The sequence below is a fragment of the Kogia breviceps genome, chromosome 11 (genome assembly GCF_026419965.1).
Source record: "Kogia breviceps isolate mKogBre1 chromosome 11, mKogBre1 haplotype 1, whole genome shotgun sequence".
Taxonomy (NCBI): Eukaryota; Metazoa; Chordata; class Mammalia; order Artiodactyla; family Physeteridae; genus Kogia; species Kogia breviceps.
Window position 1 is genome coordinate 16,357,468 of NC_081320.1, and position 27,488 is coordinate 16,384,955.

The following is a 27,488-nucleotide window of genomic DNA, read 5'->3' on the forward strand; positions in this document are numbered from 1 at the left end:
GAAGCAACCAAGATGCCCTTCAATACATGAAAGGTTAAACTGTGACACACCCATATAATGAAATATATTCAATAAGAGTAAATGAAAAAAAAAAAGAAGAAATGAGCTATCAAGCTGTAAAAATGCATCAGTAAAACTTAAGTGCATATTCCCAAATTAAAGAAGACAGTCTATTATGGCTACATACTGTCTAATTCTGATTATATGCCATTCTGAAAAGGAAAATCCCTAGAGACTGAAAAGATCAGTGGTCACCTTGGGTTCATGTGGAGGGAGGGGGTTAAATAGGTGAAGCACAGAGGATTTTGAGTGGTAAAAATATTCTATATGATACTGTAACAATAAATACAAGAAATTATGCATTTGTCAAAAGCCATAAAACTTACAGCAAAAAGAGTGGAACTAATGTATACAAATTAAAATCAAGTCATTTAACAGAGGGGAATTCCTAAGAAGGAATGCAGACTGTTAAAAAGATTCTAACTGGTGCTTCCCTGGTAGTGCAGTGGTTGAGATTCCGCCTGCGGATGCGGGGGACACAGGTTCGTGCCCTGGTCCGGGAAGATCCCACATGCCGCAGAGTGGCTGGGCCCATGAGCCATGGCCGCTGAGCCTGCACATCCGGAGCAATGGGAGAGGCCACAACAGTGAGAGGTCAGCGTACCGCAAAAACAAACAAACAAACAAACAAAACCTGAATTATTAATGTATGAAACTACCTCAGTAAAGAGGATGGGTAAAAGGTACTGAGGTAAGTAAATTTGTATGTGAGAGGAGTCTATAAGACTGAGGACAAAAGGAACTACACATAAGTAGTGTACTCTAGTTAATAAAATTGTTTCCCTTTGGATACAAGAACAATTCTACTACTGATAGTAGAATTGAACAGTTCATAAATGAATAGCAGATGGTGGGAGTGAGAATTTTTGCAGATAAGCAAGGAGAGGAGACTAGAATAATGTAGGTGGTAATAGATTAGAACTGGAGACATCAGTATGAACCCATGTTTATCTTAATATTCATATAGATGGTTACAAATAGAATATTTATATATGTGTGTGTATGTACATGGGTTAGTCCACACATATATCTTTTCTTGCTCTTTTCTCTGAGCAGGGCAACAAGAAACAACATACCAGTTGTTGAACAAATCTAATATCCAGATCTTTGTTTCTAATCCTATTCTCCAATAGAAGGAACTTGAACTTCTTGGAGAAATGGTTGAATATAGGACTGGAAAATAAAATAACATTAGGTGAGCCTGGAATATCTTGCAGTACTAAAGAGTAAGAAAACACTAAAATAAATAAATAAATTAAATAAATAAAAAATGGACTTATGTCAAAGTGACACAAGAGGTGCCTGAAGGAATTCCAAATGGGAAAACCTGGAACAACTTGAGCATCAAAATAAATAATATTGTATTGCATTATAAACTTTAGGATAAATAAATATTCAGGAGTCATAATGATATAAATAAATGGTTGAATAAATCAGTAAATTGAGGAAAGGGGACAAATATTTTACTCAGAAGAATTCCAAATAATTTTTGTAGATACTCCACCTTCTAGGAGGTGGTAGGATAAATTGTTACTGTGTAAGTGTGGGCTATACATGGTAACTTCTTTCCAAAGAGTGTTTGGAAGAGGGGAAAGAAAGAGTAACTTTACAGTGGAGAAACTTGACACACATGACTGCAGCCCTTTGATCAACGTCAACATTTCCAGGGACAAATCATGTTGATAGTATGTACCCAAGATATGATGTGATGAAATTATACTTTGTCTCTTTAGTCTTTCTCTCCAAAACATAAAACCCAAGGTAATGATAAGGAAAAGAATATAAGACTAATTCCAATAGGAGGATATCCTATAAAATTTTCAACAATACTCATCAAAAATGTCAAATTTAAAAAAAAAAAAAGAAAATGTGGAGTAATGGTCAGGCCAAGAGGATCCTAAGAAGACATTACAGATATGATCCTGGAAAAGAAAAAAATATATTAGGTAAAATCTAAGGAAATCTGAATAAAATGAACTTTATTTAATAATACCATATCAATATTGGTTCATTAATTGTGACAAAGATATCATACTAATATATGATATTAATAATAGGGAAAACTAGTGAAGGAATGTATGGGAACTCTCTACAATCTTCTCAATTTTTTCTGTCATTATAAAACTCTTCTAAAAATAAACATTTTAAAAAATCAATAGGATATATTTCTTTATATCCACAAACAGAAAAATCTGAAAAAGTATTAGCCAAGTTTTATGATGAATACATGAATTTTGAAAGAAATTTTAATCATTCTAATGTTTAGAATTATTTTCTTAAACTAAACATGGATTTCTTTTATTAAATAAAGCAACAGAAATTTAAAAACCTTTTATTTTTTTTATTTTTATTTTTTGTGCTACGCGTGGGCCTCTCACTGTTGTGGCCTCTCCCGTTGCGGAGCACAGGCTCCGGACGCGCAGGCTCAGTGGCCATGGCTCACGGGCACAGCCGCTCCGCGGCATGTGGGATCTTCCCGGACCGGGGCACGAACCCGTGTCCCCTGCATCGGCAGGCGGACTCTCAACCATTGCGCCACCAGGGAAGCCCCAAAACCTTTTATTTTTCAATAATCAATTGAAGAGTAAACCTATGGCACCCTCACTGTATGGATTTCATTACTCTCCACTTACATTATGAATAGGATTTCAATAACAAGATCTCAAATGCAATGAAGATGCTTCTAGTGCTTTCTTCTGAGGATGATGGGTGGGGTGGATACTCAAGCAGCTTTCAGGGGTACAAAAAATGATCTCAGGAACAAACTTCAAACTCTGGCAAACAAGTGGATTTAATTTGGTGGAAAGCATCTATGATGTTGCTTAGAACAATAATTTCAAGTAATGCGGTCTTTACTGGGTAATGCTGGTAAATTGAATAAATAAAATATCAACCACAAAGTCCTCTCTAAATAAACCATGGATTCAGTGAAGCTTAGGGAGCTGTGAACTGAGCATTCCTAATTATCTCAGCTGGAGTTTGCCCCTTGGGAAAATGAATAATTTCTTAGCAAACACAGGGTTGGCTATTGAGGATCTTAGAGTATCGCTTAGCATTTTTATCTTGTGAAATGGATCAGAGGAATTAAAAATTCAATTATTAAATAATTGATTCATTAAATTCTATACTGAGAAAGAGATTCAATTACATAAAAAGTGAAGTAAACTTAAAATATCACCTTAAACTTTTACATACGTAGACTTATTTAAGTATCACCTTTGATTCTCACAGCCCACTAAAATGCTGTTTGGTAAAAGTTATTATTGATATCATATATTGAAGGAAAATAAGGTTCAGAGAGGTTAAATACATTACCATAGTTCATACTGCTTGCAGTGACAAGATCTGGACTTGACTTAGGCATTGTGAATCTATGACTAGGTATTTTTGTTTTCAGAAAATATTGTCCTCTCCCAAACCTTGAATTACGTATACTCTTAGCAGAAGAACACACAGCCATTGATTGAACTGATCCTAAATCATATTTTATACCATATATTGGGTGATTAAGCAGGTATAATATTAAGTTGCTTAGAGGATCCTGGTAGAATTTGAATACTCAAATTAATTTATTAACTTTAATAAACTATACACTTAATATTTTATCCTCAACAACATTCAAATTATTGTTCTAACTATGATTAACTTTAATTTTAGGGTAAAGCCCAAAGGTTATTCACTACTTTCAAAATCAAGTTATAGGCCTCATAAGAACACAATGTTAAATATATAAAAGCCTAATACTTTTCTGCCATATGTCCTAGGCAACAAACTATAAAGACTGAGCATATGCGTATAGAATTTATTGTTGGAATAAAACAATCCTTTAGCAACAGTAAAGTGATACATATTCAGTGATGACAAACATCAAATTGTATGTTTCGACAGAATTTTGGAGCATATGTGAATAAAGTACCTAGCTGCTTGTGTTTAAATTTCATCTATGATATTCCTGCCAAACCATGTCAACACTTTGTCCAGCATTTTTTTATCTGTGTATTTTTTGTTTATTTTGTATTTATTTTTTGTTTATTGAACAGCTTTGTTAGAAGATGTTTATTCATAGTTATTTGCCAGCTCTTTTTTATAGCTTGTACATATTAGAAGTTTTAATCCTGTCATCAGAGAAGTCATCTTACACTGCATGGTGAGCAAATATTTGCTGAGAATTTGCTAAGAACCAACAGCTTCCATAGTCAAACCCTGGGGTCACCACTATGTATGAAATATAATATCTGCTATCAGGATATTTGATCTCAATGAGGAAATCCCTACAGAGCTTTGAGGAAGCAAATTATGATACCAAAATTCTATAACCTCTCCAATTTATGTTGTCATATGAAGGCAACAGGAAAAAAATCTCAAACATATCAAAAATAAGCAAGCCAAATGACAGTAATGGCTAAGATGGATGGGCTATTAACAGTTGTATATGTTTCTGAAATGACACGTTGCCCAACTATTTATTTTAAATATGTCTACAATGTACTTTTGATAAAATACAATTTTATAGACATTAATATTTTGCAGTCACACTAAAAACATACAAATTATCATAAATAAGATTAATATTACTAATGAAATATTACAACATTGTTAGGAAAGGTAAGGATATAGCTTACCAATATTGGATGGTACTAGATAAGCATTCAGAAGTCAATGACATTATTTATTAGTAATAATTAATTAGTAATCATTAACCTAAAACCATAATGAAAAAGTGATTGTATTCACAATCATCAAAAAACTAAATAGTTTATAAAAAATTGTCCACTAATTAAAACAAAGTCTTCTTGAACCCAGAAATTTCTCCACAGAAGTAGCAGAAAACAAAAAAATCCTTATTATTGAAGAATGTGATATAGTCATAGCTGATACTACTCACTGCAAACACATTCTCAAAATAAACAATAACTGGTCCTCTAGTAAGAGGACCTGACAGCCTCATATAGTTTATCCTAACTCTACCTGGTAATTGGGGTGCCTCTCTGTGTTAGCTAATTGGACTTACCTAGAGAAAAAAACCAAACTTCTCATATCTGTATGACAGGAGGTAGTTTTACAAATTACAGTAAGGAACCCACTGAAGTTGGAATCCTTCAGTCCCACAGAAACATGGAGATAGGGGTGCCATATCCCTTGATGTTTACATTTCAAAGAGATGGCTCCCAGGTCCTTGGGAAAGATAGTCTTAGGTTAAAAAGCTGACAAAATGACTATATAGCCTTCAAAAGGATTTATATGCATTTCAAAGAAAGAAAAAAGTATTTATAATTACAAGTTTTCTAAGATAAGTGCTCTGAGCAAAAAAGAGAGGGAGAAATTCCTTCCCTATTTTAACAGGGAGAATTAAGCCTCTTGCTTTTAATTTGTATTTGCCCTTACTTTCCTCAGACTTCAACTATTAAAGCAATGGAAGGAATAAAAAGAAATTATAGACAAAGAAAAAAAAGTATTTAGCACTAAGAACAACTAAATTAAGATGAACTAGGAAGTGGCATAATAAGGAAAAACTGTCAATATATATCAGAAATTTACAATTTAATATATATAAAATACTGCACAATCTTATAAAAAAATCAATTTTTAAATATGTATTATTCAATGCAATAAGAAATCCAAAAACTTTTTAAAACTGAAAGGCTATTCAACCATTCCTTTAATAAATGAAGTTAGTCAACATAAAATAAAGTAGTATCCTTTTTAAATTTTTATTTTATTGGTTTATAATATTATATTGGTTTATAATATTATATTTTGACATCTGTGTACACTACAGTGTGCTCACCACCAAAGACCTAGTTTCCATGCATCACATACAGTTGATCCTTTTTACCCATATTTGCCTCCCCTCCACCCCTCTACCCACCCTGGTAACCACTACTCTGTTCTCTGTATCAATGTGTTTGTTTTTGCTTGGCTTGGTTTATTCATTTATTTCGTTTTGGGTTTGTTTTTTGGTTTGGGGTTTTTTGTTTGTTTTTATATTCCACATATGAGTGAAATCATATGGTATTTGTCTGTCTCTTTCTAACTTGTTTCACTTAGCATAATACCTTCAGGGTCCAACAATGCTGCAAATGGCAAAATTTCATCTTTTTTTATGGCTCAGTAGTATTACATTGTATATATACTACATTTTCTTTATCCATTTATCCATTAATAGTCACTTAGAACTAACATATGCTCTAAGTATTCCACTTTTTGGTATTTATCCAAAGAATACAGAAACATTAATTCAAAAAGTAGTACATTTACTTTTATTTTATTTTATTATTTTTATTGGAGTAAAATTGCTTTACAATTTTGTGTTAGTTTCTGCTGTACAATGAAGTGAATCGGCTATATGTATACCTATATCCCCTAGGTATACCTATATGTATACCTATATTCCCTCCCATTTGGACCCCCCTCCCACCCCCCATCCTACCCATCTAGGTCATCACAGAGCACCAAGCTGCTCTCCCTGTGCTACACAGCAGGATCCCACTAATGAGCTATTTTACATATGGTAGTGTATTTAGGTCAAACCTAATCTCCCAATTAGTCCTACCCTTCCCTTATGTCCCTGTATCCACATATCCATTCTCTACATATACGTCTCTATTCCTGCCCTACAAATAGGTTCATCTGTACAATTTTTCTAGATTCCACATATATGCATTAACATACGGTATTTGTTTTTCTCTTTCCAGCTTACTTTGCTCTGTACGACAGACTCTAGGTCCATCCACATCTCTACAAATGACTCAATTTCATTCCTTTTTATGGCTGAGTAATATTCCATTGCATACATGTGCCACATCTTCTTTATCCATTCATCTCTCATTGGACATTTAGGTTGTTTCCATGTCCTGACTATTGTAAATAGTGCTGCAATGAACATTGGGATGCATGTTTCTTTTAGAATTATGGTTTTCTCAGTGTAAATTGATATGGGCACTATGGAGTATGGCAGTTCCTTAAAAATCTAAAACTAGAACTACCATATGACTCAGCAAAAAATAGTACATTTTAGCTAAGAGAAACCACTTGGGGAGGGACAGGAAATCCATTCCCATCCAAGGCATCCAAAGCAATAGGCACCTTCCCTATTGGTGTCCACCACTGCTGTTCATTTGTAAATTCTTTCACTGAAGCAGATATTTTTAATATTTATTAAAAATAAATATAGGGCTTCCCTGGTGGCGCAGTGGTTGAGAATCCACCTGCCGATGCAGGGGACACAGGTTCGTGCCCCGGTCCGGGAAGATCCCACATGCCATGGAGTGGCAGGGCCCGTGAGCCATAGCAGCTGATCCTGTGCATCCGGAGCCTGTGCTCCACAAAGGGAGAAGCCACAGCAGTGAGAGGCCCCTGTACCGCAAAAAATAAATAAATAAATAATAATAATTTTAAATCAATAAATAAAATTAATAAGCTAAGTTCTGACTTAACCATTATGTCACACTTTTTATTTTAATCTCAAAATTTTGCTTCAGATCAATCTAAGGTTTAAAAATCAAGAGGCTAGGTTTGATAGCAGTTCATACTTAAGGTTTTATTCTTGGAATGATTTTTATTTAATTAACAGGACAAGTTCAAATAATTTATACTTCATAGACTTTAATGAATCTAACAATAATGGTATGTTATAGACAGCTCAAAGGAAAAGCCAAAGAACAGCCACAGTTTTTAAGCAGGAATATTGCTCGAGATATATATATATATATATATTTAATGGAGGGGAAGGGGTAGACAGTGTTGTCCTTCTACAAGACAAAATTCACATGCAGGTCCCCAACTTACAGTGTTTCCCATAGCTCCCATAGAATCAGAATCAGACAATGTGGAAGGGTGTGCTCTAGACAATGAACTTTCTATCTCATTGAAGAACAAATATGTCCCTACATTTTCCACTACATTAATGTAATTGAATACCAGATCCACTTTTATAAAAATAAAACATTTTTTTTCTTATTGTAAATATGCTCAGCATCCACCGATAACTTTATACATTTTCTCTAATGAAGGAGTTGCAAACTACAGCCAGCTCACATGCCAAATCCAGTCTGTGGCCTATTATTGTAATGTTTTAAAACTAAGATTTTTTTGTGTGTGTACATTTTGAAAACGTAAAAAAGAACACAAAGCATACTAGGCGATAGAACCCATACATGACCCACAAAGTCTATTTGCTATCAGGCCAATGACAGAAAAAATGTGTCCATTCCTGCTTTTAGTGAACTGGCTGTTGAGACGAGTTTACTTTTTCAAAGCAAAACTAACACATTGCTCACTCTAAAATTTCTTCGTTTTTCAAGTCAAAAAACAGTTCCTTTTCCTCTAATTTCTACCTTCCTAACTTTCTAATTATTTTTTTAAAAAACTAACTGCATACAGATATATTTTATTTCCTCTTACATACATGTATGTATATACACATGTGTATTAATGTGCCTTCCCTATGATAGGACTCATTAAATATGTGATGTTGATCTTTGTAGATATAAGAGAAAACATGTTAACTAAAAACATCTTTCCGGGTGGTAACAAAATATTTAGTTTAAAAAAGCCAAGTGAGAAGAGTCCTAAAGGAATCAATTATAGAACCTATGGGTACCTACAATGTAAAGATTGGTATGACACTCTCCTGTGAGACATTTAAGTCCATTTAAGCAGCAGGTGTGTTGATCAGATTTGCAACTATTGGTGCTGAGTAAAGAAAAATAGCAAAGCCATGATAGTCAAGCATCCTGCCTTCTAGCCCATTGGCAGAGCTATGTTGAATTCTTTCTAGTGGATCAGTTGGACTCTATGGAGAATAGCTGTCCTAAATTGCTTACTAGAATTGTACATAAGAGATCTTGCTGGAACAAATTCTCTCCTTCAGGGAACTGTGCACTTGGGAAAACTCCCAAAGGAAATCCAAATATCACACACATATCCCCACAAAACAGTCTGTATTTAGAAATCAGTCATATAAAATTATCATTGGTATTTATCAGAAAGCCAACATGAAGCAACAGAAAGTGGATTCATGAGTCAACGAAATAAGAGATCTTTTCTCCTCTTCCTCCTCCCAAACATAAAACGGCTGTAGAACTATTGCATAGAATAGGGGATTGGGAAGAAGGTAACCATGCTCCCACTTAATCCAAAGGAGAAACAAAAGCTACCCAACTGAGATACTCTATTTGGGGCAGTGATTACAAAGAGAAGGGGGGCGAACTTTAATTTTTATATGAACATTGACTTTTAACTGGGCAGACTTTAAAAAAGAAAGTGGTTTGAAAATTATAATAGCTGAACAAAATATCCTTCAGAAATCTGACACTAGGTAGGAGAGATTGGCACAGTATGTTTGAAAGCAGAGATTGGACATGAAGTTGGATACAGTTGATACACAAATGAATTAAAACTATACAAAATACAGGCTATCATTATAATTAGGCTTATTCATTCTATTGGAATATTCCATCTTTAAACTTTAATTACTTAAAAGCATATTATTTATATACATACAATCAGTGATTGATAATAAAACCTATCATATATCATTTCTTTAAATTTGTATAATTCCACTATTTAAGTACACTCATACTGAGTATTTTGTTTTTATTTGTATTTTTCTATTATGTTTCCTATTCAGATGCATTCTTACCTGAATTCATTTTTTAAAAGTTCTTTCAGAAATTAGGTTTAATTTAGGTTATATCTTCATTGGGGAGAATTAAATTTGTTGAACATAATTTGTGTGTGTCATATTTGGAGAATAAAGGACTATGCCACCAAATTGAAAAATAATACATTTACTCCCTCGTCTGACACAGAGACAGATACTTGAGCATAATTATCAGATACTAATTTTCCATGACATAAAACTTGATTTTCTCACAATTGTACTGACTTCTGTATTCATTTGATTGACAATGAATGTCTTGTACCTTGTCTTGGTTAAAACAGATTTCTCCTGACATTTGCAATAATTCAATCCCATAGAGAAAAAGGAGAAATAACGTCACCAGATAACTTTAGGCTCATTGAACAACCAACTGAGCTTAAAGAAGTTTGTGCTTTTGTTTGGAGTTAATGGAAACTCAGGAGTTCCCCCCACACACACCCAACAGTACAGAGTTCATCCTATTACACATCTCTCAAGGTCATTAAGTTGTTCTCTTACTTCAGTAACTCTCCTCATTCTTCCTCAAGTAAGTAAGGTGACAGATAACTGTTCTGTGAATTTCACAGACACAATGAAACTTGCCTAGGAAGAGCTAGACATCTAAGTCAGAATAAACTATGTCTGTGGGACTATGGAAATCCAAGTTATCTAATTGTGAGCCATAGAACACAGTGCATCATGAGTTGTGGGAAGTGATGGGAATTGTTTTGAATGTTTTATATTAACACTTCCAAGTCTAATATATAATTAGGACACATTTTTGTTTCATCAGTATAAAGTTCAGAATCATGAATTCGGTATGAGGGAGAACTGTGTGTGTGTGTGTGTGTGTGTGTGTGTGTGTGTGTGTGTGTGTGTGCAAGTGGCACAATGGCTACTAAGAGGAAAAATAACCAAGGTTAATCAGCATGTCAATACGCTGCCTTTTTCCTCAAATATACAATTTTTGCTGCAAAACCATCCACTTAGTAGATTCTCTTTGTGTCATGGGGATATGTTTATTCCTTTTCATATTTGCTATTAACTAGATGGACATAATAATTGTGAGAGTGATGTAGAGCACTTCCCACAGTGGATGCTCATAGAGATTGTCACAAGTTACTGATAATTAATTGAAAATTTAGCTGTGATATTTAATCCTGGGTATATTTTTTAACATGTTTATTGGAATAAAATTGTTTTACTATGGTGTGCTAGTTTCTGCTTTATAAGAAAGTGAATACATATATATACATATATACATACATATACATATACATGTATCCCCATATCTCCTCTCCCTTGCATCTCCCTCCCACCCTCCCTATCTCAGCCCTCAAGGTGGTCACAAAGCATGGAGCTGATCTCCCTGTGCTATGCAGCTGCTTCCCACTAGCTATCTATTTCATATTTGGTAGTATGTATAAGTCCATGACACTCTCTCAATTCGTCCCTGTGAGACACTTACCTTTCCCCCTTCCCATGTCTTCAAGTCCATTCTCTACATCTTCGTCTTTAATCCTGTCCTGCACCTAGGTTCTTCAGAACCATTTTTTTCTTTTTTTTAAAGATTCCATATATATGTGTTAGCATACGATATTTGTTTTTCTCTTTCTGACTTACTTCACTCTGTATGACAGTCTCTAGGTCCATCCACCTCACTGCAAAAATCTCAATTTCATTTCATTTTATAACTGAGTAATATTCCATTGCATATATGTGCCTCATCTTCTTTATCCATCAATGGACACTTGGTTGCTTCCATGTCCTGGATATTGTAAATAGAGCTGCAGTGGACATTGTGGTACATGACTCTTTTTGAATTATTGTTTTCTCAGGGTATATGCCAGTAGTGGGATTGCTGGGTGTTATTGGAGTTCTATTTTTTTGTTTTATAAGGAAACTCCATACTGTTTTCCATAGTGGCTGTATCAATTTACATTCCCACCAACAGTGCAAGAGGGATCCCTTTTCTCCACACCCTCTCCAACATTTATTGTTTGTAGATTTTTTGATGAAGGCCATTCTGACAAGTGTGAGATGATACCTCATTGTAGTTTTGTTTTGCATTTCTCTAATGATTAGTGATGTTGAGCATCCTTTCATGTGTTTATTGGCAATCTGTATATCTTCTTTGGAGAAATGTCTATTGAGGTATTCCACCCAATCCATTTTTGGATTGGGTTGTTTGTTTTTTTGATATTGAGCTGCTTGTAAATTTTGGAGATTAATCTTTTATCAGTTGCTTCATTTGCAAATATTTTCTCCCATTCTGAGGGTTGTCTTTTCATCTTGTTTATGTTTTCCTTTGCTGTGCAAAAGCTTTTAAGTTTCATTAGGTCCCATTTGTTTATTTTTGCTTTTATTTCCATGACTCTAGGAGATGGGTCAAAAAGTATCTTGCTGTGTTATATGTCATAGAGTGTTCTGCCTATGTTTTCCTCTAAGAGTTTTACAATGTCTGGACTTACATTTAGGTCTTTAATCCATGTTGAGTTTATTTTTGTGTATGGTGTTAGGGAGTGTTCTAATTTCATTCTTTTACATGTAGCTGTCCAGTTTTCCCAGAACCACTTATTGAAGAGGCTGTCTTTTCTTCACTGTATATTCTTGCTTCCTTTATCAAAGATAAGGTGACCATATGTGTGTGGGTTTATCCCTGAGCTTTCTATCCTGTTCCATTGATATAAATTTCAGTTTCTGTGCCAGTACCATACTGTCTTGATTACTGTAGCTTTGTAGTATAGTCTGAAGTCAGGAAGCCTGAATCCTCCTGCTCCATTTTTCTTTCTCAAGATTGATTTAATCCTGGGTATATTTAAATTTGTGTGTAGCTATGAGATTAACTCAGGAAATGTCAGAAATCATTCACATTCATTTTTTGGAATAACTTTTCTGGCTCCAGAGTCTCTTCAGTTTTGGAATTTTAGTGATGAGGCTGTCCATCAGGAAGCAGGTTCAGAGTAAATTTGACTGACATTCCCCAAACTCAGGCACAGATTGATTTGTAGCAGAAAACAAATTGAAAACCTATGGGCTGCCAAGCTGACAGTGAAATGGTCTGTGCCTTAGTTTTCATTATAGAGAAGTTAAGCTGAGAAGCCAAATTCAGTCTAGAACTTTTTTTTGAGAAATTTTATTACAGCATTTTTATTTTCTTTAACATCTTTATTGGAGTATAATTGCTAGAGCTGTTTTTATGAAGAAGTAAGGGACAACACAGGGAAGAGCACAGCCTCTGGGTCTTTCCAATTCATGGGAGCACTATTTTATTAAACAGTTTTGGAGGCCCATAGCCCTTATTTCTCCTTATTCATTGGTAATTTTTTTAGATAATTCAAATGCCTACTTTTCAATAATTTTTATTTCAGCAGTATATCTTTAGGAATAATTTTTCTGTTTATTTCACTGATGATAGCAGGTAACATTATAACATGATTGTTAACCACTAACCTACCCAATAGCCTCAATACTCAGGTCAAATTTGATTTACTCTCAGAAGTCTTTTCCATCCCTCATCAATAGGGTTAGTGACCTCTGGTCTTTGATCATATAGCACCTTATTTATATTTTTATCAAATTATGCTGTTCAGCAATTACTGTATTAGGTTTCCTGCTTTCTCTGCTACTTAACAATAAAATTTTTTAGGATAGAAACTTTGCATCCCATACAAATTTGCGTATGTAGGTATTCTCTCAGGACTTGGCACATAGTAGGTGCTAGATGTAAACTGTATTAAATGTACACACTTCAGCTTCTTATTATCTTCAGTCTCAGACTATATGCCCCCACCTCCAGCAGATGGATTTACAAATCTTTGCCAAGTTCACATACTGGTTGCTGAAGATTAAGAATGTAGGTGATAGATTTAGGAAGACATTGCTAGAAATAATATTAATAAATCATTTGAAATTTTGAAATATAAATATGGAAAAACTGTATTTCTGACCAATAATTATGTCTCTACAGACCAGGAAATTTATTTTCAAATTATAATTATCTCAGAGGCTAATTTATCCTTCTCTTTTTATCCTTCAGAATCAATTTCAGACATTCGCTAAAGGAGATAGAAATATTTTAGAGACTGCCAGCTCTCAGAATCACTGTTGAGACAAATTTCTACTTAAAAAATAAAACAGAGAAGGAAAATACGTGTGTGTGTGTTTGGTATGTGCTCAGTGTGTGTATATCACATATTACACATTTGTTTGTTATACACGTCTGCAAAACATATATATATATATATATATATGTATATATATATTCAAGTGACTTGACTTTTCCTATTGCTATTAATATTTTTGTGATTGAAGAAAGAAAAGTTTGGCATTAAGCCTTCTACCATTCTGCCATCATCTTTATTTCATTCTCTTTGCTTTCTTGTTCACATTTCCTTTTGTTTATTCTGCTTTGTTTCTTACGTTTAGTCTGTTCCTTATTGGTGCAGAATACGGAGGATGGACTTTGGGACCAGAGAGATTTGAGTTTGATATTCCAGATCTTTTATTTAGTCTCTGAGAAGACTTGGCATGTTACTTAACCCCTCTGAAAGTCAAGGGTAAAGTGGAGACAGAGTGTCCTTCTAGAGCTAGTACATGGCAGGCACTACTAAATAATAAATAATAAAATTAGAACAGTAGCTCAAAGTCATGTCTTCCTGCCTTATACATGTAAGGTATTGATCATTTGCACCATCCATTTGCCAATTATCTGTTTATACCTTTTACTGCTAGTTCTTTTGTCGAGATCTGCACTCACAAGTAACATCGGTTTATTTCCTTCCATTTGCATCCTCTGCGTTTCTAGTTTCTATTCAAGTTCAGTCTCTCAAGATTTTAAGCACACTAATTAAAAAATATTTTAAACACGTTAATTAAACATCATCCCATCTACCCTCAGTTTCTCCTTGCAGAATCGTAGTACTGTCAATTTCACTCTCCTAAAAATTCTCCATCTCCTAAAAAATCTCTATTGATGTTCTTAGGGACATTTATTGAGCCTCTTCATTAGCATGTAAACTTGTACTTCCTGTACTATTGCTTCTTGAGGAATATGGCCACACTTCTAGTAGAGACCTCAAAATTAACATTTTATAAGCTCAGGCCATTTATCCATGCCATAAACAAAGGGTCCCCAGGTGGGCCAACACTGTTCGTGGCCTGTTAGGAACCAGGCCACACAGCAGGAGGTGAGTGGTGGCGAATGAGCAAAGTTTCATTTGCTGCTCCCCATCACTCCCTATTGCCTGCATTACCACCTGAACCACCCCCCATAGCCCCGCATGGAAAAATTGCCTTCCACCAAACTGGTCTCTCATGTCAGAAAGGTTGGGGACCACTGTCATAAACTGCCCTTGCTGTCATTTACCCAAACTTAGTTAAGAGTGCTAGCAACTGTCCAGGCATACAAAAGCAGAAATCTGAACTTCTTTCTCAACTCCTACTTTTTCATTCACAGAACTAATTATGCCACCAAGTAATGTATATGATGAAATAAAATTTCTATCTTAAGGCAAGGCAAGAAAAACGAAGTACAAAATTCTCTGTGTTTGTTTGAGCCTCCTCTCTCCTTCCCTACTGAGCAGTGTGAGTCTGCGTTACATGTTAACCAAAGCTCCTCAAAGATGGGAGCGCCTGTAAGATCAATATTTTTTCCTTCTTCTGATGTTATCAATGCAACTTCTTAAAAGAATAGTGTTCTTTCCCAACTCTGTAGGGGGTCATGGTGACTTGTTGGTCACTTTGTAAGTACTTACCTGGACTAAGTATCCTTAGTGAACTTTATGTAAAATTTCAGTATAACATTTTGATGTAATATTTTTTGTCTCAAAAATGTACATGATTGTGCCTTTGACTTCTAACAGACGGAACAGTTCTCAGAGCTGTCTGAGAGTCTGTTTCCAGGTTACAAATGTCAGTTTGGCTCGATTAAAATTCCCCTTTTTCTTCTTGATTGCTAATTGAATTTTTGTTGACATATATTTGAGTTTCTAATTACCTCTCAACGCAATCTCATCTCCACTTTCTTGTATTATTTCAGGATCTTACTATTCAGACCTTTTGAATTCATGTTTTCACAGTTAAGAATTTATCCTGAGAACTTCAATCCATACCATCTTATAAAAATGGAACTCACATCTCTTAAAATAAACCCATTGGAAAGGCCCAGATGTGGCATGTAATGCCTTTCAAAATCAGGAGTCTTTTCTGCATCAGCTACTGCCATACCTCTCTTGTGCCAGAAATCTTCTCTCCCTGAAAAAGTAAACTTTCAGTTCCCAAATGACCATGGAATCTCACAATTCTCATTTCGATTGGCCTGAAATATATTTTCTCACCTTGATCCTATAGAAAATGTCTACACAGCTACTAACACAAGGCATAGTCACTGGCCTTTTGGAACTAGACAACCCATTTAGTTCACTCATGTGGCTTCATTCCTCACCATATAACTCTTTTACAGCTCTCATCATTCTGAATTGCAGTTGTCTTGTGCATATTCTGAATTACTGAGGCTGACTCATTCTTACAAATGGTTGATGCAGTAAATGTTCCTTGTGCAAGTTAGATGAGAATACATTCTGCTCTCCATTATGGCTATTGTCTCCATACTGCCATTAACATGTGATGCTTACTTATTACACTCACCTCTTCTTCTGAGTTTTAATTTATATATTTTTTTCCTTCTTCAACAGGTCCTCTTTTTCACTTTACAATATTTTTTTGGTAAATATTACTTCTGTTAATTCTCATAACATCATTGTGATTTAAGCATTTTATCTGCTTTAATGGTAAAATTAAATGAGACTTAGAATTAATGCCTGTCAAGCTCCGAACCAATCTCCCTGTGCTATGTTGTTGCTTCCCACCAGCCAACTATTTTATATTCAGTAGTGTATATATGTCGATGCTACTCTATGGCTTATTCACTTTGTGGTGCAACAGAAACTAACATGGTATTGTGAAGAAATTAGAGTCTAATAAAGATCTATTAAAATATAGTAAAAAAAAAAAATTTTTTTTTTAAAGAATTAATGACTGCCAAAAAGTCTAACACTCAAAAACTAGCAGATCCAGAAAAGGAAACCAGAACTGATGCTAAAACTAATAGTGTCCTTAACATATAATGTTATAATCCCATCTAAACTCTACATCTGAAAAATATCACAGTCACTCCCTTTGTTAATTTGCCTAATTAATCTAGGCTTAAAAGATCTGCTTCTCCTGTAGTTACCTATGTCAATTATTTTCTGAATCACAGATAACTGGATCATATGCTATTTTTTATAATCCTTTATTGATTTATGTTATCACATTCAAACTCCTAGTCTGAGATCCAAATTCTTCATTTGTAAAATGGAGATATTAATATAAATCTCATAAGATTAAAACAAACGTTAAATGTGTATAGCATTTAAGAAATGTAACTCGGGATTCCCTGGTGGCGCTGTGGTTGACAGTCCGCCTGCAGATGCAGGGGATACGGGTTCGTGCCCTGGTTCGGGAAGATCCCACATGCCGTGGAGCCACTGGGCCTGTGAGTCATGGATGCTGAGCCTGCACGTCCAGAGCCTGTGCTCCGCAATGGGAGAGGCCACAACAGTGAGAGAGAGGCCCGCATACTGAAAAAAAAAAAAAAAAAAGAAAGAAATGTAGCTCAAGGTCATTTATTAGTTTTTATTATTTATTTAAGGTAACCTAAAAGTTTGTAATATCAACATTTGTCTCTTTGTCACTATATGTAACATACCCTATAACATAGTATAATCACATACTAATTGATAATGCAAACTTTGTGCTTTTACTACTTATAATGATTTTTTAAGGTAGTATGAGGGTTTAAGCATCTTCATATATTATATATAAAATTTTCCTTATTGATTCATTAGGATGGAGAAATCTTTATCCTGGTTTTAGAAGTACAAATAAATTCATTGCAACAAGAAAAAGTAATCAAAGCATAAAAAATGGATAGCAAAATGAGTAAAGGAAAATACTGTTTTTGCAAAACATGATTAACCTCCCAAAACTATTTGAAGAGCTAATTAGAGTGGTGAGATATTTGCTTACAAGTAAGAGAAATATTGAAAGTAAGATTTTGTATAAAAATGGTATGTAAATTATTGTCATCTCCATTTAAAGAATAAATTACCTGTATATATGCCCCAGAGATATAGCAGTATTTCTTGCTTTATGTATAAATAAGAATAGAGAAATTAATAGATTTGAATTAGGGTGAACAAGTACAATAATCTATGAAGTATAATTTTTCTTTAGGTGTTAAAATGCAAATCTCGAGGATCACCCTCTACTTCTCTGTATTGTAGACAGACTCACAAGCAATACTTCAGCAAATGCTGTTAGCTGAAAATGTCTCCAGAATTTTGCCATATTTTGCCACCTCCACTTTCACTCTTTCCAAATCACAAATATCTGTCACCTGGATGATTCTAATAGCCTCTTTCCCGGTCTCCTTGCTTCCATTTGGTCCCGTAATTATATAATCCACATAGTTGCTATTTACTGTGCTTTTTTGAGGCATAAGTCAGAGTAGGTTCCTCTACTATGTAGAATAATCAGACGGCCTCCACTTCTTACAGAGCAAAATCCAAATTATTTTTAAAGTCCTGCATAACCTGCCTCCACACTACTTTTCTGGTTTCTCCCTCTTAGCAGTCTCTTCCTCCTGTTCTTGACTCTGGCCAGATTATGGTCTTGCAGTTACTGAAACTAGCCAAACACACTCCAGATGCAAGGCTTTTGAACTTGCTTTTCCCTATTCATGGATCACTTTTTGTGATCCATAATGCAAATGACTTATTTCCTCACTGCCTTCAAGCATCTCTTCAAATGTTGCCTAATTAGAGTATAGTCTCTTCCTTGACCTCTCTAGATAATATAGAATCTCTAGCCTTCCCCAAGACTCTTGTCCTTTCACTGCTTTTTGTCTTTCTATAGAGTTTCATAAAATCTATCTTACCTATTAAGAAATGTAGGCTCCACGATGGCAAAGGAGCCATTTTATTCACTATGTTGTTCACACATGTGGAATGTGACTTGTCATCTACAACAGCCTCAGTCAATATCAAATAAATAATGTGAAATGTGATTAGGAAGATTTGAAAAACAAATGCCAAACTAAGATTATATTGGCAACATATATAACCAACTAAATTTTTATATATTACTGTATTATTACATAAGGTGCTCTTACAAATCAGGGATATTTCTGATTTGTTTCTCAGTTAAGAGAGAAATTTTCAAAAGAAGAACTACAAGTCATATATAAATATTTGAAAAGTAGGTAAACCTCACTAGAAATAAAAAAAAATATGAAATTTTACTGCCTAACTATACAACCAAGGAAAACTGAGATTGATCAAATTCAAGTTAGAGGAGCATGTTGAGAAACACATTTTCACATACTACTATTATAACAGAAAGGTTGGTAAAACAGTGTTGGAGATAATATAACAATGTTGATGAAAGTTAAAATGTGTATATTCTTTGAACAAGCAATTAATTCTTCCCACCAACAATTTATCCTCAGTAAATAATTGACAAAGTCCATGAAAATGTATAAACATTGTTTTTCGCATTCATGAAGACTCTTCACCACAGCACTCTAGCTAACAAAAAATAGAAACAAATTAATTGCCATCAGTACCACACTTGTTAATTAAATTGAGTGTACATATATGCAATATATATGACATAGTAAACAGATATGACAGATTGATATTTTATATTTCTTAATGTAAGAATATTTCTGTGACACATATTGAGGTAAATAAGCCATTGCAAGCCAATTTAATAGCATGATATCACTTTTGTTTATAAAGCCATTATTCAACTTCTACCAAAAGAAAGAAAGGAAGAGAGATTCTTAAAGAAAAAATGGTAAGGCTATTTCATGATGGTGCAATTGCAATTGTGTAAGATGTATTTTTCTTCTCTACATTTACATGTTTTCTGGATCTTTGTCCATAGACATGGTTTTAGATATTTCAGAAAAGCAATAAATTAAATGAGACCAATTGCCTAGGTTTTACCTGTCGTAGAGCAAGACAGAAATGGGAATTTATATAGTGCACAGATTACACAAGATATTGTACTAACTGCTTTCCTATATCTATTATATGATGGTATATGTACAAATATATGGTGGTATTGTTTCTGTTTTTCTAATAAGGATTTAATAACATACCTGCAGGTAGCCATATGTGGTCCATTTCATTTTTTCATGATCAGATATTATTTCAGTGTTTAGTCTTTGATTCTCCCTTTAGCAAAAGGTGCCATGGGAGGAGATATATTGTTTATTTAGCTTATTGCTATACCCCATTGCCTAAAAAAATCCATGATATAAGAAGTATCTGATGAATGAATGAATCAGTTACCCTGAAGAGATTGTGAATTCAAGGAAGTATTGTAGAGGACAGAACAAAACACTTACTTTTGATAGATAGAAAATTACCTCTGAATATGATTAAAGAAATTTGAAAAAAAATTTTTAATGACATTGTATTTCTTACTAAAAGCAAATGCTCCCCTCTAAATACTGGGGAAAAAAAAAAAAAACTTTTTTGATAAGTAAGCTCACCATTGAAATTTATGCTCATTGCAATTAAATCAGTCCTTTATAGCATACAAATATGAAAATAAATGGGACAATCACATCTATTCAAAACTGAAATCAGAATTATACAAACCATACTCAGGAAAATAAACTTTCATATGACAAAATTTTTCTGGACATACCTGGAACAAGGATTTCACAAATCATCTACATTATTCTACCATATTTCAATGTTCGAATTCAGATTTGATGTAAAGATAAACTAGATCTCAAGCATAGCAAATACATAACAATTGGATCCCTGATATGGCAAAGACAATTCAATAGTGTCATGTGTAATAAATAATCAAATATATATATATTATCAGATGAAGTAAATCAAATTATCTTATCCAACCTACAAGAACATTATCTTTAAATAGAATATTGACAAAGGAAAATGGTAACACAACTCATAAATATGTTACGTGCAGAATACTGGAAATACATTAAGTCCGAGTCTGGTGAGAAAAGAACTAAAAATTTATGCACTGTAGGGTGAAAGAGAAAAATATTCATCTCATGTCACATCGATAATAGAACTGGGAGCAACAAAAGTTGCTTCTTTGAAGATTCTAAAATAAAGAAGTACATCCTCAAAGAGCTATTGTAGAATGTATTATTGGTGATGATGATCTTTCTTATCCTTTTTTTAGATTTTTACACTGTCTTTGCAGTTGTTCAAGCAAAGACTAGAAATGCCTATGTTGTGCAAAGAATTAACACTAGTTTATGCCAAATTACATATGCCTTTTGCATATCTCCTTCCCCTAAGTGGGACCAATTAGCAATTGCATGATGATTCAGACATTTTCCAAACTGCCAACAATCTTTACCTTTGAGCCCCAATAGTAGCTCTGAAAATTCTGAATACTAGACTTTCCATATTTTTTGTACTAAAATTCTATGTACAGAATGTGCCTAGATATTCTTGATCATGAATGTTATTATATTCACAGTCTTCTCTCAAGTGTAAGTCATTAGATGGTCATGTGTGTACCTCTTGTTACCACCACTCTCCCACTACCTTCCCCAAACCACAAAGAAACCAAGATTGGCCACTTAAACCCAAGAAAGAAAATAGTCTGACCAGTGATCTATCTCAAAAAAAAAAAAAAAAAAAAATGAGCCAATCTAAATACATTCCCTCCACAGAAAATTTCTCCTGTGAGCAGCAGCTCATAACAAAAATTATTTCATTAATTCAATAAATACTTGTTGAGTGTATTCAGTGTTCCAGAACTATATTGGTAAACAAAATTTAGTCTTTGAGCTCAAGGAATTTTTAATGTTAAGTATTTGAAAATTTAGAGGAAGGGTTTATAATTTTTAGACAGAATAGGGAAATATATGAGTAAAACAACTGAAACTGTACTGAAAGCCACCTCTTTGATTTCACCCTGTGTTGCTTTGTTTATCCTATCATAGTCTATAGTCCCGTTAAGTTGTTAGAAAGGGATTTTGTCTTTTACTTCTTTTTCATTATATTCATTGACCTCAGAGCATTACTGGGAAGATGGCAGATGATCAAGCAAAGTGTTGACTGAAAGAAAATGCACAACCTAGAAGTTGTGAGCTAAGTTTTATTGGGGTCCTTACTGAGGCTATAGCCTGGGAGACAGCCTCTCAGATACTTCTAAGGAACTGCTCCAAAGAGGTAAGAGAGGAGCTAGGATATAAATGAGTTTTTTTTGCTAGGAAGAAAATTTAAAAAAACAAAAAAAACAAAAAAACACACGTAGTTGAACATCAAAAGATTACTGCTAATCTCAAGTTAATAATTGCAGTGTTTTTCTAAGTATGAGAAGATGCAAGAATATGGGTTTGTTCAAATTATTCCTTAAATATGCATTTAAACTATCTAGGGACAGTATCCAAAACACAGAATACTTTCTGTTTTTCTCCATCTTAAAATTCCCTCAGGGTGTGTTGTGTTGTCCATGGGTGACTACATGAATAATGGCCTGATCCTTGTAGAACTGGAGTGGTGGGCAAAATTATTTGCTTAAGAAGCATCAAACAAATCTTCCCTCTCCTCCTTCGCATTTCTCTATGCCATGGTGTTCACTCTTTTTTTTTTTTTTTTTTTTTTTGGTACGTGGACCTTTCACTGTTGTGGCCTCTCCCATTGCGGAGCACAGGCTCCAGACGTGCAGGCTCAGCGGCCATGGCTCACGGGCCCAGCCGCTCCGCAGCATTTGGGATCTTCCCAGACCGGGGCAAGAACCCATGTCCCCTGCATCGGCAGGCGGACTCTCAACCACTGTGCAACCAGGGAAGCCCAGTTAGATTTTTAAATGCTAAATAAAAATGAGGTGAGAGAAACAAAGTAATGGAAGTTATCATCAAGCTAATCACCGAGGTTTTCTCAAATGCTTTTGCATAGTAAGTAACAATCCAAATAGCAAAACAAAATGCCTGGGGCTCTCTGTGGTGCCTTGATAGGTTTTGGAGGAACAACTTGGAGACAGGAAATTGAATTTTACTTTGTTATACAATGTGATGTTTTAAATTTGCTATTCTACAGAATAAGTAAATGTGTTGTCAAGAATTTCTATTAAGCATACATCCTCCCTGTGGTTTCAGATTACACTCTGATATACCGCCAAGGATTAAATAGAGGCATAAAGGATAAGTGATGGGGATCCAGGACAAGAGAAAGGGGTGTGCAAGAGACTTCTGCAATTGATTTTATTTTCTGACAGCTTTGAATTATCTTTAATTCCTGCTGAGAGGTCAGATATATTCCCTTTTGTTTCATTTTGCTTATTAGTGTGTGTTTTTTCAGTCCTGACTATGATTGGGGTCTAAAACTAAACTGTGGTAAAGCCATTCTTGATATTTCATGGCCAAACCTTGCATTCTAAAATAGGCAAATGGGTGGAGATTTGAGTACAAAGGCCTCCAACAAGAGCAAAAGCAGTGCACTTGCCTAGAGTATTCCTTGTATCGTCACTACCTATTACTGTAAAACTAATTTCTAGCTGCTCTTCTTGTTCACAGGATTCCTCGAATTCTTCAAGCTCATTTCTGCACAAAAGGTTTTGTACTTGCTTTCATTTCTGTTTGGTTCCCATCCTCTAGTTGTCCCTCACCCAACCTAACTATCCATTATTATGTAATAATTCTCTCAACCCTCCTGACTCTACCATTTCATACCTGAGATTATCTTGCTTATTTAGTAAATTTTTTGTTTCTTTGCTGCTGAATTGTCTATTTTCTTCTGTTTTATTGTAAGCTTCATAAAATGAGAAACTTTTCTAAATGTTCATTATGACATCCCCAGAATTTAGAATACTACATGCCTGAGACTTAATAGTGATACAATGAAATATATATGTTTGAAGAATTAATTAATTACCTAATTAATTAATTTGAACATAAAATGTAAAACCTGTTTTCTTCACATCTAATAGTTTGAAAGAGTGAAAGTATACATTCAGAAAAATGAAAATAACATAGAAACATTGAGGTCAAGTTCAAGAAACTTGTGAAGATATATGTGTATAATCATACAAGGATTGCTCTTAATAACTTTTTTTAATTTCACTTGCTCATTTGTTTTCCATGTTAGTGCACTTGAAGAAATCATACATTATAGATAGCACTCAGATTTAAGATTACTTGTAAGGAAATAACCACAAAAGAAAAGAAATTAGGATAGCAGCTAAACTATGAGTATCATTAATTTATCAGTCCTACAGAATATAAAATGTGCACCAGGAATAGTTTACTTCTAAGGTGGCTTCAGTTAATTTAATTAAATACAGAGTTGAAGTAAATCATTGGGGTAAAAATGCAGTCTCCCCTATATAATTAGAAATATTATAGAATTGTGAAGATGTAAACTTTATACATGAGTTTCAGAAGAGTCAATATTCTGCTTTCTGAAGGTGAAAGCAGTACACTTTTTATTTCCACACATTAGAAATAAAAATATTGGCACTGCTTTTACTATGTCTTTGTGTCTCTGTAAAATTAGACTTACTGTATATGTAGGTATTGTGAATCAAAACTCTCTCTCTCTCTCAATCTCTCTCTCTCCCTCTCTACACACACTTGTGTATTATAAAAATAACATATTCTTTGTAATTAAAAAACTATAATAATTACAATATCCCAAGGAATACTGTTGTCTATTATTTGTGTTGAAGTCTTAGTGATAAAGGGCTTAGACATTGTTTGATCGTGGTTCTCTGGAAAGTAGAGCCTGAGTCATGGATTAACTGCTAACATTTTTTTGGTGAAAGAGGTTAAAAGTCCAAGAACATGATGGTAAAAGGAAATCTAATCAAAGATATAATTGGAATTGGAATTGATGCAATGCATCACTATGCTGGCAAACAGCTTCACAAAGCGATGTGAGACAGAGCATGTTGCTCAGGTCTGTATACTTTGCTCATTCTACTTCTCCAAGAACATTACAAAGACAAAATTAGACATATCACAGGAGAGCAGGAAAAGAGAATGTTTCTGTTTGGCTCTCTCCTATTTCTTGCTGGTAAAATTTCAGCCCATGGGGAGAAACATTCCTATACTTCTGGTTTGCAGAATCAGCTCCTTTGAAACAACTGAGGAAGCCAGAACCTACAAATGAAGGTATGCAGACTTCTTTATGCATGGAATTGGAGGGGTGATGTAGTATGGTACACCTTCCCAAGAGAAAGAAAGTAGGAGGAAGTCAAGAGAACCTGAGAAAGAACACAAAAAGTATGTTCTGACAAAGCAACTGAAGTCAAATGAGTATGGGTTCAAATATCTATCCACTATTTTCTAACATTTTAACCAGGTGGAATTTAACCTCTCTACACTATAGGGGCTTTTGCTGTTGTTGTTGCTTTAATGTATAATTCTGTCTATATCTTAAAGTTGGTTTTAAAAATATTTTGTGCACAGAATGAATATTAATGCATGCGGATTTAAAACAATCATTTAAGGTTTCAAAAGAATTCCATTGTAGAAGGTAGATGGTGACAAAACAGTCTAACCATATTACAAATGTTACGGACACTCTGATTGGAAGAACAGGGTGCCAAAGCTGCTGACTTAACTTTCAAAATGATTGGAGCCTATAAGACTGAAGATAAAAGAAACTTTGCATAATTGTAGTCTTCTTGATAGCATTGTATCTCACAGGGGAACAGGTTAACAATTCTAATATTGCTATACATGTATATTGGAACAGAACAATTAGTAAAATGACTGGAGGATGGTAGAAGCCAGGTTTCTCACTGTCAGAGTGATAAATTAGAGATAAAAAGTGGAGGAGGCCAGAATGATTCATGTGGTGCTGTATTAGAGTTGAGAACTTCAGTTTGAACTCATGTTTAGCTTAATACAAATGAAAGTCAATTAATATAGAGATATTTATAGATATGCATATGTGCACAGGTTTATATATATTATATATGTATATATACACCTTTCATCAGCTGATAGGGCCTGGAAGCAATGTTATCACAGTGGTACTAAGTACAACTAGCACTAGATTTTGGTTTATAATAACATTCACCAATAAAAATGGAAACCAGAACTTCTTGGAGAAATAGGTGATTATAGAACTGGTCCAGAAAATATACAAAATGGGCCTGGAGCATCTTGCAGTGCTAGAGGAAAGTACGAAAAAGCAACAAACAAAAAAACCCCAAACACTGTGATGGAATACATCAAAAGGACACAGAAGCCAACTGAAAGATCTCTCAAAGGCCAAAGCTTTATTTATATATCTTAAGTAATAATGTAAATAAAGTATCATTGGATTATAACTTATAATATAAACACCCTTAAGTCCATAGTGATATAAATTAAATAAATGATATAAAAATAAGTGAGAAAAAGAGATCAATCTCACATGCAGAAAATTCACAAGTAATATGTGTAGATTCTTCATTCTCATGGAGGGGGAACATAATTCCCCACTCCTTAAATGTAGGCTGGGACTTCTTTGTGACTTCTTTCCAAAGAGTACATTATGGAATAATGGGTGAAAAGTGGTATAAATTTTCAATTGAGAAACCTCAACTAGTTGATTAAATCAACATCAATAGAGATAAGTCATGTTGATATATGTAGCCTTGATATGACATGTGATGAAAGTAATATCAATCTCTGTGATCGTTCTTTAAGAACCCATAAGCCCAGTTGAATCATGAGAAAAACATATAGCAAAATACATTCTGCAAAATACCTGAGCAATACTCCTCTAAAGTGTCAAGGTCATCAAAAACAAGGAAAGTCTGAGGAACTGTTCAGCAAAGAGGAGCCTAAGATGACATGACAACTAAATGTAACAGAATATCATAAATGGAACCCTGGAACAGCAAGTAAGACATTAGATTAAAAACTAAGGAAAGGTACATAAAGTATGGACTTTAGTTAATGATAATGTTTCAGTGTTGGTCCATGGATTGTGACAAATGTACTATACTATTAAAAGATATAAGTAAGAATGTATGCTAAGTGTGCAATAAACGGGCACTCCCTATACTAATATTGCAATTTTTCTATATATCCAAAAGTGGCCTAAAAAGTTTATTAAATTGTGATTTTACAAATTGTATAGAAACCCTGCTAGAAAAGAATCTTCCTCATAGAAATTACTCAGTACATATTAACAGCAGTGTACATCTTTTTTGTGTTATTTTAATAAATTTCTCATTTTTTCTCTATTATCTAAAAACCCTCCCATCTCTTTCACACATGCACACACACACACACACTCATACACACATATGCACACACAAACAAACCTTTGTACTCCTTGCATAGTAAATATTCAATAAAACAATAGATAGAATATTTTTTGTTGGATAGCACCTGAAATGTAATTTTTCTTTCCAATAAATACTTTTCTATGTCATGGTTACCTACGTTATATTCTGTTAGATATTATCACACATAAGGAAGCAACAAATTTCCAAGGTCTATCATGTTGTACCAAATTATACCAGGTTCTTTAAAAAATTATGTAGCTTAAACCAGCTCTGTCCCCTCAGGAAGAAGTAAAAATCTAGTTCTGAGATTAACTCTTACCACTTTCTCCTTGCCTTTTCCAATCTGTGTCCCTTGCTTAAATTATACCTGGTTCTCTGATATCTTTTCTCTTCATTCATGCCCACCTCCAATCCTGCTTCTTTCACTCTGTGGTCAAGTAAATCAGGAATGGAC